Below are 15,157 nucleotides of genomic sequence, written 5' to 3'. Positions count from 1 at the left end.
CTTTACATAGTGAGAATCGTTTTCTTCCTCCCGGACAAAGGTTTCTGGTCCCAAACTGTAAAACGACAAGGTTTTGTTTTCTGTTGTTTCTTCAATTCACGAGAACAAATAAGAGATAAGATAAGATAAAACTTTATTAATCCCTCGGGTGGGTTCCTCTGGGAAATTCGGTTTCCAAAAGCATAGCACCGACAGAAATTACAGAATATTATACACACACACACACACACACACACACACACACACACACACACACACACACACATAAATACAGAGACATATATAAATAAAATAAAATATACGAAGGGGATAAATAGAATAAATAGGAATAAAAATAAAAATACAAGTGAATTGCACATTTCAAGTATTGAGGTCTATTGCACTGTTGACTATTAACAAAAGTATTGCACAAAAGGTATTGCACAGTGAAGTGAAGAGGCACTACAGCTTAGTTGTTCCCTCCTTTGTCCTCCTGTTTCCCCTCCCTCTCCCCTCCAGAGAGGAGTTAAACAGTTTGATGGCGTGTGGGACAAAGGAGTTTTTAAGTCTGTTAGTTCTTGTCTTGGGGAGAAGCAACCTGTCACTGAACAGACTCTTCTGGTTGTTAATGGCCGTGTGCAGAGGATGCCCAGCATTGTTCATAATGTCCAGCAGTTTTTTTAGTGTGCTTTTCTCTGCCACTGTCACCAGAGTGTCCAGCTTCATGCCGACCACAGAGCCAGCCTTCCTGATCAGTTTCTCCAGCCTGCATGAGTCCTTCTTTGCTGTGCTGCTCCCCCAGCACACCACAGCATAGAAAAGTACTCCAGCAACCACTGACTGGTAAAACATCCTCAGGAGCTTCCTGCAGATGTTAAAAGACCTCAGCCTCCTGAGGAAGTACAGTCGGCTTTGGGCTTTTTTATACAGGTGCTCTGTGTTGCATGACCAGTCCAGTTTATCGTCCACCCACAGCCCGAGGTACTTGTACTTGTTGACCACCTCCACCTCCTCCCCCTCTATCTGAACCGGCAGTGGACCTTCTCTGGACCTCCCGAAGTCCACAACCAGTTCCTTAGTCTTTGAGGTGTTGAGTTGCAGGTGGTTTGTGTGACTCCATGCGACAAAGTTCCTCACCAGACTTCTGTACTCCTCTTCCTGATCATCCCAGATACACCCCATGATGGCCGTGTCATCTGCAAACTTCTGAATATGGCATAATTCAGAGTTGTAGCAGAAGTCAGAGGTGTACAGGGTGAAGAGAAGAGGGGACAGCACAGTTCCCTGTGGTGCTCCTGTGCTGCTGACCACAGTGTCAGACGTGCTGTCCTGATCTAAATCTACCTACAGTTACAAATAAAATACCTGAACTGTAAAATGTTCAAATCAAGGATTCCCAGAACTGTAGTTTCTAACCCAGCGTCCACATAGAAGTTATTGGCAAATTGAAAAAGAAGGTTGGTTGCAAAGTGGTTTGCAGAAGAAACGGCTTAATAAACACAGCTGATATGAACTTTGTTTGTTGGATACATTGAAACTTATTTGAAATAATCATAAATGAATCATCTTTAAAATATACAAGACACACCAAAAAACATTTTAAGCCATCGCATCACCTTCTGTGGTGAATTTATCTGTTTGAGAAACAAACGGTTCTCAACACCAGTGGATTTATTTTTCACATGTTCCAGATGTGAAAGGTGGTGGTTTTAAACTTGGAAAACTGATGCTGTCCATTAACAGAATAGACAAGTTAACTACTTTCCCTTACTTTTGTTGGCTGAATCTCAATGTCGAGATGAGATACAGAGGTAAACACGTTTTTTTAGTTGGCGCTGTGATGTTGGATATGCTGATTTCTGTGTCTTGAGCCAATAGTGAGGCGATGCTTCTTAATAGCTGTATTTTTGCTATGATGGCTTCATCAGGGACGCTGAAATTGAAAAGAAAACTTCCTGCTCAGCTGAATCATAGTGTGACATTGTGAATGAAATACCCAGTAATGAATTCTTGCACTGTGAGAGTCCCACTTTAAAGCAAAGATGATTTCTGATGTCTGTCAGGCCACCAATCTGATCACCAAGAAGGAGCTGCTGACCATGGACCCGGACACAGATGATGGACAGCTGGTTTATGAAATCACCACAGAACCAAAGCACGGCTTCCTGGAGAGCAAGCTGAAACCTGGGAACCCCATTACCACATTCACACAAGGTACAGAAGCTCTCTCTGTGGCCTTTATATTTACAGCAGTAACATTTTAACTTATTAGATAACCCATCCCTCTTGACTTCTCCTCCCCAGACAGCTTCAGTCCTTGTCCACAAAAAGAGTCATTTCATCAAATTTATCCAGAGAGTCTGTATTTATAGTGTTGATCCTTCTTTGAAACGTTTGCAACTCTCTGTGGCATGCTGGACCAATCAGGGCCAAATCCTGATTGGCCCAAAATATTATTTTGGTTAAATATTGACTATTTAAGAGGCTGAAAATACTTATTATTTATTTTATTTTTCTTTGTGAGGCTGAAAATACTTTTAAGTTTACTTAACATGTTGTCTACAGTTTCTGCAGTTCAGCTGTTTTCAGTTAAGAATGGATAAACCTCACTGTGTTTATGTTGAACCATTTTTGCACTACATTTTTTGTACTATTTTGATACCTACAGCTCCTAAATGGTCTGAGGCACAGTTTAATGTTGGCACTGAGAAATACACTCAACAAAAATATAAACGCAACACCTTTGTTACTGCTCCCATTCCCCATGGGATGGACGTAGAGACCTAAAATTCATTCCAGATACACAATATAACCATCCCTCCCAAACAGTGGTCACAAATCAGTACAAATGTGTGGTAGTGGGCACATCTGCCATATTGAGATAATCCATCCCACCTCACAGGTGTGCCACATCAGGATGCTGATCTGACATCATGAGTAGTGCACAGGTGTACCTCAGACTGCCCACAACAAAAGGCCACCCTGGAATGTGCAGTTTTTTGCGCTATTGGGGGTCTGGGGACCCAGAACCGGTCAGTATCTGGTGTGACCACCATTTGCCTCATGCAGTGCAACACATCGTCGCATGGAGTCTATCAGATTGTCAATTGTGGCCTGTGGAATGTTGGTCCACTCCACTTCAATGGCTGTGCGAGGTTGTTGGATATTTGTGGGAACTGGTACACGCTGTCGTATACGCCGGTCAAGCACATCCCGAACATGCTCAATGGGTGACATGTCCGGTGAGTATGCTGGCCATGCAAGAACTGGGACATTCTCAGCTGCCATCTGCCCTGAACAATGTGAACCATGATTCATCCGTGAAGCGCACACCTCTCCAACGTGCCAGACGCCATCGAATGTGAGCATTTGCCCACACAAGTCTGTTACGGCGACGAGCTGGAGTCAGGTCAAGACCCCGATGAGGACGACGGGCATGCAGTTGAGCGTCCCTGAGACGGTTTCTGACAGTTTGTGCAGAAATTGTTTGGTTGTGCAAACCAATTGTTCCAGCAGCTGTCTGGGTGGCTGGTCTCAGACGATCTTGGAGGTGAACCTGCTGGATGTGGAGGTCCTGGGCTGGTGTGGTTACACGAGGTCTGCGGTTGTGAGGCCGGTTGGATGTGCTGCCATATTCTCTGAAACGCCTGTGGAGACGGCTTATGGTTAAGAAATGAACATTCAATGCACGGGCGACAGATCTGGTTGACATTCCTGCTGTCAGCATGCCAATTGCACGCTCCCTCATTGCTTGTGGCATCTGTGGCATTTTGCTGTGAGACAAAACTGCACATTCCAGGGTGGCCTTTTGTTGTGGGCAGTCTGAGGTACACCTGTGCACTACTCATGATGTCAGATCAGCATCCTGATGTGGCACACCTGTGAGGTGGGATGGATTATCTCAATATAGCAGATGTGCCCACTACCACACATTTGTACTGATTTGTGACCACTGTTTGGGAGGGATGGTTATATTGTGTATCTGGAATGAATTTTAGGTCTCTACGTCCATCCCATGGGGAATGGGAGCAGTAACAAAGGTGTTGCGTTTATATTTTTGTTGAGTGTAGATTAAAACAGACACATAAAAAAGTGACGCATAAAACAAACATTGTTCATTTCTAATTTAGTTTTATTCATTTCATCATTAACTTGCACTCACACTACTACACTGCCATTTTAGTTTCAGGCCATTAGGTGGCACAGTGCACTTGTGGCAGGATAGTGCTAACATGTAAGCAAGATAGAAGACTGGCATCCTTGCTGGTATCCAGTTAGGGAAGCAACACATTAATAGGAGAATTCTGAGTAAAACCAAAGTTATTTTCCCTAGTAACTAGTTACTTTGAAATAACTGAGTTACTTTTGATAGAAGTAACTAGCAATGTAACTAAGTTACTAATTTAAAGCAACTTACCCAACACTGGTTACGGCTGATAGTCTCTTCTTTTTAAAGCACATGTTTTGAGTGATCAAAGTAGGGAAAGCACGTGTGTAATTATTAGTGGTCATTGTGGGTGGGACTTAATATAAGTGAGCCATGATAACATCTGTGCTTTTTCTTTAAGGCCTTTTAGAGTAAAGAACTATCAATGTCTCCCCCGGACGAGAGTGACGCCACTGGGATATTCAAACCAGTTTGGTGCGTGGTAGAGATTTAGTCATTGTTGATGGCCAACTTAGCCTGCGGTTTGCTCAGAGCTGAATTTTGAGATGTAATACTGCGGCCAAGATTTTTTTGGCAGTACCACACAGGGTGGTGTTTTGGTTGGACTGTTTTTTATCTGCTTTTGCTGACTTTGACTGATGTTAGAAGAGAACAGTGTTGGTCCCGAGTTTTGATTTGTTCACAACCAAATAGTTGTTTCTTTTCCAGCACATCCCAGATTTGCCACAGTTTGGCACAAACTGGAACAAGCCACGTTACAAGAAGGGTGTTCACTCAAAAATAGTTTTATTAAACACTACAAAGGACTGAGCAGTTCTTCTGGGCCACCTTTTATAGCCTTGAAGGCCCAGGCAAACTGCTTCAGCTGACAACCCTCCCATCTCAGCTAGTCATCAACAAGATTAGGCAAGGACCTCCCTGGAAACAGGAGGCATCTGACCAGTTTGCCTCCTGGGCACCTCCCAGGGGATTTGGTTTTGCTGAGGAGGCCCGGGCAGACTCAGGACATGCTGTAGAGATTACAGATCTCAGCTGGCTTGTAAGCACCTTGGTGTACCCCTGGAAGAGCCGGAAGAGGTGGCTGGGGAGAGCGAGTTGTGCTCTCTGTTTAGACTGCGAGGGGAGAGATGGGTGGATATTCTATTGAATTTGCCGTAGTGTTCGAATGATAATTTAATGGTTTCATGGGTTATGTATTGCATCCTTATGTAGTTTCAATTATTCTGTATTTGTAATATTTTTGTAATATTTTAAAATTACAAATTTTTTCAAAAATATGATTTCGTTTAAGATGGTGTCACCTCCTCCTAAATACTTGGATTGTGTTGATATTTTTGATTGTACTTATATTATATCATCATTTTTAATACAGTTTATGCCTTATTAATAACATCAATGTTCAGTCATTTTATAATAACTACACTCACTTAATTTACTTATGAAGAGCCCTCTTCTTTGACCCCATCCACTCAAGTGGCAGTGCTGCTTCCTGTGCCCTAAATCAGATAGTCATAAATAAATGATTGTAAGCTGACTTACTTCCACTTCAGGTAGTGTTTGCTGTTGGTTTTAAGGTTTCTGGGGTGACACTGAAGGAGTAAAAAGAGCACTTGAGTTTTTTTCACTCAGTCAAGAGAGCTGTGTGGGCGACGGCAGCGGTCAGCAGAGAAATCAAAAGGAGTAAATATTGCAGATAATAACAGGATGGAAGCATAAAGGCTACGGGAACAGCAGCCGTAAACGTGGGGTCAGATGTCACGGTGGGGACGAAGGGGGAGGCGGGCAGGGCTCATTGTGAGTGGCCTGGATGAGTGAATGACGAGGTGAATGGGGATTAACCCCACCCCAGTGCCCATCAATACCCCCTCCTCCACCACAAGGCCTCGGGGAAGGTTCCCATGTGACAACCGCCTTTATCCGGGCCTCTCAGCAGTGCTCGGATCACCTCTTCAGCTCTTCACAAACATATATTCACACATGCATGCAGCAAGTTGTAGCAGGGGGATAGAGAGAGTTCGATTGCAATTAATTAGAGGGGTATTCAGTAAAAAAAAAAAGTGTATGCAATAAGGCTGGAACAAGAAACTGGCAAATACACATACATAGTTGAGGGGTGCATCAGGGCATGTAAAGTGGGGGTGTTTGGTGTTTTCTTCAGTCAATTTAAATCTGCCCCCACTTCAGCTTCATGAAGGAGTTTGAAGTCATTCATAAAAACATGCACACTAAAGCTGGTGCACACACTCGTAGGGTTGGCTTTGATGTTGCCCTTAAACCACAAAGTGTTATCTAATTGTAACATGGACTCTAGAGTACAGGCACTGATTTATTTAAAAAATATAATTTTGTGTAATTATATAGATTAGATTTCTTTTCAAATGTTAAGATTGATCTCCTTTAAAAAAAAATTTTTTCTTTAGTAAGCCTATGAAAGCTTCTCACAGTAACAGGACTTCTCAGAAGTTAAGGAAACTTTCTGTTTTTTAAAATTCTGTAAATCCCCTTAACTGTCGCAGTGTATTTAAATGGCCACTAGAGGGCAATATAGTTGTGTTGCTACAGATCATATTTGGGGAGTTTATGTTGAATTACTTCTCAAACCTTTTTGACTTTTTCACACAGAGTTTTATGAATAAAAAAAATACAGTTGGGAAAATATTTAAAGAAGCAGAAAACAATGGTTTTATTCTTTAAAGAAATGTAATAGTAGCAAAGAATCTGTTTTTCCAACTTTCTAAACACGCAAATAACAAAGGAAGAAGAATCCAATTTTCACAGTTAGTCTGTTTTGATGCAGATATTTAGTTGTGTTTAGAAAATATTATCTGAATACTTTTTACTGCTTTGTCACCCAGAGTGCTTTTAAACATGTCTCAAAGCTTATCAGCACAGCGTGACGAGGAAACTGCATGTGTATGTGTGTGTGTGAGTGTTTGTGTGTGTGTGTGCATGTGAGTGGATGCCCACGTGTGCAGGAAAGTACTCCACAGCTGTGCGAGGTCCTGATCTGAAGCAGGCTATTGCTTGCTGTGAAAATATTATTGCAAGTGTTTATTATTGCTTCAGTGTGAAACAGTGGGAGTGTTGTGTGTGCTGCACGGGTTGGTGGAGTACGGAGAGTGTGTGTGTGTGTGTGTGTGTGTGTGTGTGTGTGTGTGTGTGTGTGTGTGTGGAGGAGTAGTGGTAGGAAAGGACTGAGGGGGTAAGGGGTTGGGAGGATATTTCCCCCCCCTTCTCCTCCTCCTGTGTTTCCCACCGGCCAGCCCCCGGCCCGTGGCCCATTGCACCCTGGGTAATGGGGAGGCCTATTGGAGTTGATTAGTTCCGGCTGGATCCCAGATAGAGTTCTGACAGGCAGGAGAAACGAGCTCCCAGCGTGACCCTCTTCTCTTCCCCCCCACCACACACCCCTGTCTTCGGCACAATGGGCAAAGCAGGGGAAGGACTTTTTAAACAACTGCAGCTTCACTCTCCTCCACTGCTCCCCTCCCCAGTCCAAAAACTGGGCTATTATTACCACAAAAACCACATTATACTGCTGCACAAATACAACCTTTACCACTTCTGCTAGTGACTGAGCGTGTGTGCATCCACCCCCCACCCCACCCCTTGATATCCGTCAGATCCTTTGCAGATTTTATGAATGCCATAGATGGACATGAATGTTATAGATGCAGCACGCTCAGTGTGTTGCCTGAGGAATTGGTCGCATACATCAGGATCAGCCTCGGCGCATTATTCTCCTTGACAAACCATCACGTCCACCATGCTGGACACCTGTGGCATACACTGACGTCTACTAGACGCATTCCTCAGCAGAGCAGCGGCATTCATACCCTATCCCCTCTGCAGCTTCATCCTCTTTAATTCCCACTCTTCTCCCCCCCACCATCACCAGATCCTCTCTTTCTTCTTCTCTCCTTTTCTCTCTCTTTCCCTCTTTCTCCACACATAATTGATTAAGGTCCCGTTTTCATAAATCAATTTGGGACGCACATCAGTCAGCCCTGAATAGAAGAAGAACACCCCCTCCTCCTCCTCTGTGGAGCGGTATTAATCTACCTCAGCATGCCCTGCCACTCTCACTTACATACGCCCACACTCAACACAGATCTGGAGAGTTTGTTTTCTTTACTCCAGGTTTTGGCCATTGCAGGTCACCAAACATGAAATATTTAAATGTTTTCAGCAGTTTTGCAGACATTAAAACCTGGAGTAGGTAATCTGACACATGCACAGTTCCCAACTAGTCTGAACAAAGGGCTCTCTTATGGAGGAAAATAGCAGAGACATGTTGGTGTTTTGTTGGTTTATGGGTTACAAAGGACAGAAAAAAATCAGAGGCAAGCAAAATAAAGAGTAGATTTTTTTTCAAATGTGAGTGAAAGCAGTCCAATTTCTTCCATATGTCTTTGCTGTACATCCCTAAACAAATAAATATGTTGTTTGTTCGCTTTAGCAGCCTGTCTCTAAGACAAATGTGTCTCGCTGCTGTTTATAATTACTGCGCTTTAATTGTCATTATTATCAAGTGACTTCATCTCCTTTTCTTTTCTCGCTGCGTCTTTCCCCCCCATTCAGAGCAGTTGTTTTGGATGTTTTGATATGAATGTAACCATGACACCACCCTTTCTTATTAGAAAAGCCATGCCAAGTTGCAGTGGATTCTGGGAACATTAGCTTGCAACAGCTGCAAGTGATATGCCTGACTTTCCCGTCTCCCCTAAGTCTGGATTTTCTTACACTCTGCCCTTTTTCTCTCGTTTTCTTTCATCCCGCTTTTTTTTTTTTTTTAATATCTCCTTTGTGCCCCTGGTGTCTCAGCCTCCATTTGTTTCTTGTTCTTTATACCTTTCCTCCATATTTCCACTCCTCCATCCTTTTCTCCGTGCTCCAGGGTGCTGGCTTTAGTGGTAATGAAAGCTGCTTTGCCTTTAAAAATAGTTTGTCTTAATGAGAAGGGGGGATGTACGCAGAATAGAGGGGGCGGAGGGTCACAGCTGAAGCCAATTGCATCCCTTTCCTGTCTGAGGCGCTGCGGGCCGGGGTCAAGCCTGGGGTCACGCTGGCCCGGTGCTCCGGCTGGGTCCTGGTGCCGGTTCTGAATTGCCGCCAGCATGTGTGTGTGTGTACAAGACAGCGTGTGTGTTTTTGTGTGAGTTAAGAGAAGAGGGCAGAAGGCACATCTGTTTCTGATCCCCACAGAAAGCTTTGCTCTCCGGACCTGGAGGTGCTGGCGTGCCTGTGGAGCACGGAGCGGGAGCGGGGGGGCAAGTGAGCGGTCACACAGTATGTGTCGGGTACCACGTGGTGCGATGTGGCCTGTTTTACCACCAACTCTTCCTTCACTTTCTTACCCTGCGGCCTCTTTTTATATTTTCAGAATGCCTGCGAGACCTGAAATATCCCTACATGTTACAGAGCTTATATCGATTTAAATATATATGCACAGCTGAACCACTTTAAGACTTAAATTCTACGTCCAAAGTCTTAAAAACTCGCATGAAACTTGCATGAAGGAGGAAAACTTAAAATACTCTCATGTCTTTTTATTTTTAGGTATAAAGCTAGAAAACGGCTGACTTAGCTCAGCATAAAATGTACACCCTCTCCTGTATCTGTAAATTCAAATGCTAAATCTTGTTCGTGTTATTTGTACTAAAGCTAAGGTGTTACTAACCGATATGTTGTGCTTTTATGCGGTTATTTGTGGTATTTTTTTCATAACTGTGAGCAAGAAGTTGCTAAATATTCCACTGCTCATCTGGCATCGTCGAGGTAAGGTATTGCATGTTGGTATGGATTAAACGAATTAAATAAAACATGTTAAAAAGTGTGAAGCAGGGCTGGCAGGCAGGTTTTCTTACTTGTAGGCAGAGATGGGTAATGCTTGGTTTTCACTCTTTTGCCGTAGCTTTCTTTATTTCTTTTTTAACCCCTGGCTGTTTGGGTTAAATATAATCATCCAAAAACCAAGATGATTTTTAAAGCTGCACTATTCTGGAAGATGCATATATTCTAAAACAACACCCCCATAAAGGCAAGTTTTCTTATTTAAAATAAAGTTTGATGTGTGTTTGGCTGAACAGCACAAGGGTGCAATCTTCCCATTGCTGCTTGTCATGGGAATTGAGGACAGTAGCTCTTCTACACTCACTGGACACTTTATTAGGTACATCTTGCTAGTACCAGGTTGGACCCCTTTTTGTCCTCAGAACTGCTTTAATTCACCAGCATAGATTCACCAAGGCGCTGGAATAATTTCTTAGAGATTTTGGTCCATACTGACATGATAGCATCACACAGTTGCTGCAGATTTGTCAGCGGCACATCCATGAGGTGGCTTTCCTGTTCCACGGTCATAGAGGCAGTGCTCAGTTGATACTAAGAGACCCATTGTCTTCTGCTACCATAGCCCGTCTGCTTCATGCTTCAACATTTGTGCATTCAAAGATGGTCTTCTGCATTCTCAGTTGTAACAGGTTGTTATTTGAGTTACTTTTGCCTTCCTATATGCTTGAGGCCGTCTGGCCAGTCTCCTCTGACCTCTGACATCAACAAGACATTTTCTTCCAGAGAACTGCTGCTCACTGAATATTTCCTCTTTTGGGACCGTTCTCTTGAGATGGCTGTGTGGGAAAATCCCAGTAGATCATCAGATTCAGAGTATTCAGACCAGCCTGTCTGGCAACGACAACCATGGACAATCAAAATCACTTGAATGACTTTTCTTCCCCATTCTGGTGCTTCAGCAGGTCGTCTTCACCATGTATATATGCCTAAGAGGATTGAGTTGCTATCATTTGATTGGTTGATTAGAGATTTGTGTTAAGGAACAGTTGAAAGTGTGTACCAAATAAAATGGTAAGTCTGTGTAATTAGTCGCCTTTTGTTAAACCTTCAGATACTCTGCATTTTCTCTTTCTGTCTCTTTATCTTTTTAATTCTTGTGTTTTCTTCTTCTCTTCCTTTGTTTTTTTTTTTGTTTTTTTACACTATTTTCTGAAGCCACAACTCATGAAAATGTCTTCTTCCGTTAATCCCGGGCCCTTCCACCTCCTTTCTTCCTCATCCCCACTCTGTCCGCGTCTGCGTGGAAAAGGTAAGGTTGAGATGAAACACCACATCAGCCTTTGAAGAGATCCCATAAAACAGGCGTGTATTAACGAGCATGACTAACAAGCTGCAGGAATAGCTGCACTGGATCACACTAAACACACACACTGCACACATTTCTCCATCGTGATACCGTTTCCCTTCCTTTCAAGTCTTCCTTTTTTGTTTCTCAGTCACACCTTTTTCCTTTTTTCCACACCCATTTCATGCTTGAAATAAACCAGACCTGTTTTTAAATCATGTGATTTTTTTCTTTTCTTTCAAAGTTGTGTCAGAGGATAATTCAACCTGGGTCTTATTTTTGCAGTCGTGGCCATAGTTTGTCTCAGTTGCGAAAAGATTTTAGGTGACTCACCGAAGTAATTACTGAGATTTGGGAGCGCTGAGTCAACAATGGAGTCTTGCGAGAAAGATGATTGGTCAGACGATTACGCCGGGTATAAACAAGCGAAATGATCTAAACTGCTTTATTTGAAACCGAAAGTGAGCTCACAAAAATTTTTGACAGTGATCAGGATTGAACAGTAAGTATGAGAGGTGAAAGCGGAAACAGCAGACAGTTTACTAAGTCTTAATGTGAGACTCTTTAACTACTTTTAAAAGAAGAAGTAGAAGATGACACTCTTCTCCAGTCTTCCTCTTTCAGCTAAAAAGTTGAGGCCTAAACTCAACTCCTTTCAGGACTTCTACCCCTACTAGGTTTGGCATGGCCAGTAGTTTATGGTGGCTGATGTTAGATACTGTTATGCTACTGACTCAGTTAATCATCCCCCCCTTTCAGATAGTAGGCGACTACTATGTCTTTATGGCTCCTTTCTTCTTTGCTACTGTTGCAACATGTTTTTGCTTTTACTCTTATCCCATAATTGTCACTTGAGGCCACACTGGCTTCTGTTCAGATGAAGTTATGTAGTCTAGATTAAAGTCCTTCTCAGGGCTCCGACTTAAAGCAATATTTAGACATTTTGGACATAGACTTAGCTGGTAGTGTGGTATATCACTTTAATGCTAGTACAGTAGTCAGACGTCTTTAATTGTTAGATTAGAAAAGTGTAACGGGGAAACAGCCCGGCTCTGTTCAAAAGTCAAAAAACCCGAGCGCCTCCACGGCTCACTAACGGAGCATTTCTAATTAGTTTGATACGTACAAAAACAATGAAAAGTGATGTGTTGTGGTGTAGCGGGGTTATGTGCTAAACCTTTTTCTTAGTCAATGGGGTTAAAATTTTATTATTTTTATTACAGCCCTCGCTAACTTGCCTCCCCCTGTTCCAGTTTCTCCAGTTTCTTACTATTCTTTCCTAACATGGGAGTGGTGTGGCACTTCATTGTGGGATCATTGTCCTGTTGCATGATTCAGTTTGGGCCAAGCTTCAGGCACAAATCAAACAGATGGCCTCATATTTGACTGTAGAATAATTTGGTGTACAAAGGAGTTTATGGTCGACTCAGTGACTGCAAGGTGCTTCGATTCTCTGGCTGTAAAACAAGACCATATTATGACCCCTCCACCACTGTGACTGACAGCTGGTATGAGGTGTTTGTGCTGATGTGCTGTTTGGTTTTCATCAGATTTGGTGCTGTGCATTATGACCAAACATCTCCACTTTGGCCTCATCTGTCCAGAGGACATTGCCCCAGAAGTCTTTTTAAATTTTAAGCTGTGCTGCCATGTTTCAGGCTTTCTCTTGGCAATCCTTCCAAACAAGCCATACTTAACACACCTTTAACATTTAACATGCTAACTGAGGCCTGCGATTCAGCTCTTTGGTCTGTTTCAGTTTTTCAGGGTTTTTTTTAGTTATTCAGAAATCATAAACATTTACTACAGGGAACAGGAAATTCTTATGTTTTTTCCTATCCATTTTCCACACAAGCAGACGCTACCTACCAGGCCTTCTCCTTTCTTTCCCTTCTCTCTGTTTTTCTTGGTCCTTCTCCATTTTCTTTACTCATAGACACAGTGCATTTGAATATGAACACACAACTACACAGCTCACTATGACATCCACTACTCCCCAGTCACCGTGTGCAGTTCCAGACTCTTGGCTCTGCACACCTGAGCCAATAAAGTATATCGTTTTTGCCAGGAAAACATATTACACTCGGTCTTTGCCTGCCCCCTTTCCTCCCCCTTCCTGAGCCTCCACCATTTGAGTCCCAGAGGCCCTAAAAACTGCCCCACACTTAACTTCTTCCAAACCCCTCAATGTTCACCATCACCCTCTCCTCAACCTTTCTCCTGTTCCCCAAATCTTCTCAGACCTCGCCCCCGAGGGCCTTAAGCCACCGAGCATTTCACTCCTCCTTCTCCCCCCTTCTCTCTCCCCCTTCAGGCTACTCGAGAGAGTTTCTTTACAGCCCTGTCATCCCAGCCAGAGCAGTAAAAAACACATCTGGAATCACACTCTACGTTCCTATGCTCTCACCCCATGTTTTAGAAGTCTCCCCTTCTCTCCCCCTACCTCACCCTCTTCCCTTCCCTTTCTCCTCTCTCTCTCTCACACACACACACACACACACACACACACACACACACACACACACACACACACACACACACACACACGCCACAGGAAAAACACTCCCATAACGAGCTACAAACACTGAAATAACACTGTTACCCTAAGTGAGATGTTTCTAATGAGTGCTGGAGAGGTGCGTGACAGAGAGGCACACACTTTTTTTGGGGGGGGGCACACACCATGAAACAAGACGCAGGCGTGTTGGATTTGACTGTCTTCATCCGCCCACACAAGCTGAGGCCATTTTGGATCTTGGTCAAGCTTCAGTTTCCCTCCCCGCCTGCGCCTGTATTCTTTCATGAGAGGAGTTTGTTGTATGACCCTGTGTTCTCTCTTCTCAGTCTTTGTGTGAGAAAGTGTCTCCTGGTCTGAAGCGTGACTATATATACATTTAATAAGGGCCTGTGTGGTGTGGTAATAGGCGGTTGGGCTCCGCTATGGTACGGGGAGGAAATGTCAGCAACAGATAGAGAGCTAAGAGAGCGGAGAGAAAACAAATTGATTCCCTGAAATTGCAACCTCACCTGCTTTTATTGAGCCATGGGTGAGGAAGCTTTGTATGTATCGTGCGTGTGTGTAACTAGACTGCCCTGCTTCGTCTGAGAAAGTCCAAGCTATTGTTCTTCTCCCTTGCTCTCAGTTTTCCTGAACTGGTTCCAGTGATGGATAATAAAGGCTCGAGAAATCCTTTGGCTGTTTCACTCAGCGTCTTTTTTTCCACTCCGCAACTTAATCAGGATAAGAGAACAGAGGGGGAGAAAAGGGAATGATCGAGGAGGACAGAAAAGGGGGGAAAAAAATACAACTCCTCCTCTTTTTACATTTACTGAAGTCAAGTTTAAGAAATGAGGAGGAATAATTCGGACGTGAGATTGAGTTTCACTGGAAGCCCAGAACCTTTTAACGAAGACCATGTGCCACTTTACTTCTGGGCTGGTTTATGTGTATGGATATATGTTCGTGTGTGATTCAGAAGGAGACAGAGGGTCAGGTTTCTGTGTCGAGGGGAGGTGCTCGGTGCTGTGAGGGAGAAGGAGCAGTGCTGCGGTAGGTAAATAGGGCCCTGACCCAGGCCTGCCAGTGGAACGCTCTCTTCTCCTTCTGCCAGAATCTTTTTTGTTTTGTTTTTGTATTTTCTGTTTTTTTCTTCTTCTTCTGCCAGACTTGGGGGGTGAGGTAGGGTGGAGAGGGGAGGGGAGCAGCCAGGATAGTGTTTAGATGTAGGGGGATGTGTGCATGAGTGTGTGTGTGTGCGTGTCTGAGGGGGGACTGGCTATTAACGAGCACCATCGTTTTTCTAATTAGTGCTTTGGGGAATATTTTCTTAAGGACTGTCGACCCTCCCTGTGGAGCTTTTAGGGGGGAGAAG

The sequence above is a fragment of the Aulonocara stuartgranti genome (genome assembly GCF_965226115.1).
Source record: "Aulonocara stuartgranti genome assembly, chromosome: 9".
Lineage (NCBI taxonomy): Eukaryota > Metazoa > Chordata > Actinopteri > Cichliformes > Cichlidae > Aulonocara > Aulonocara stuartgranti.
The sequence above is the reverse complement of the archived record's forward strand: the minus strand, read 5'-3'. Positions refer to the sequence as shown.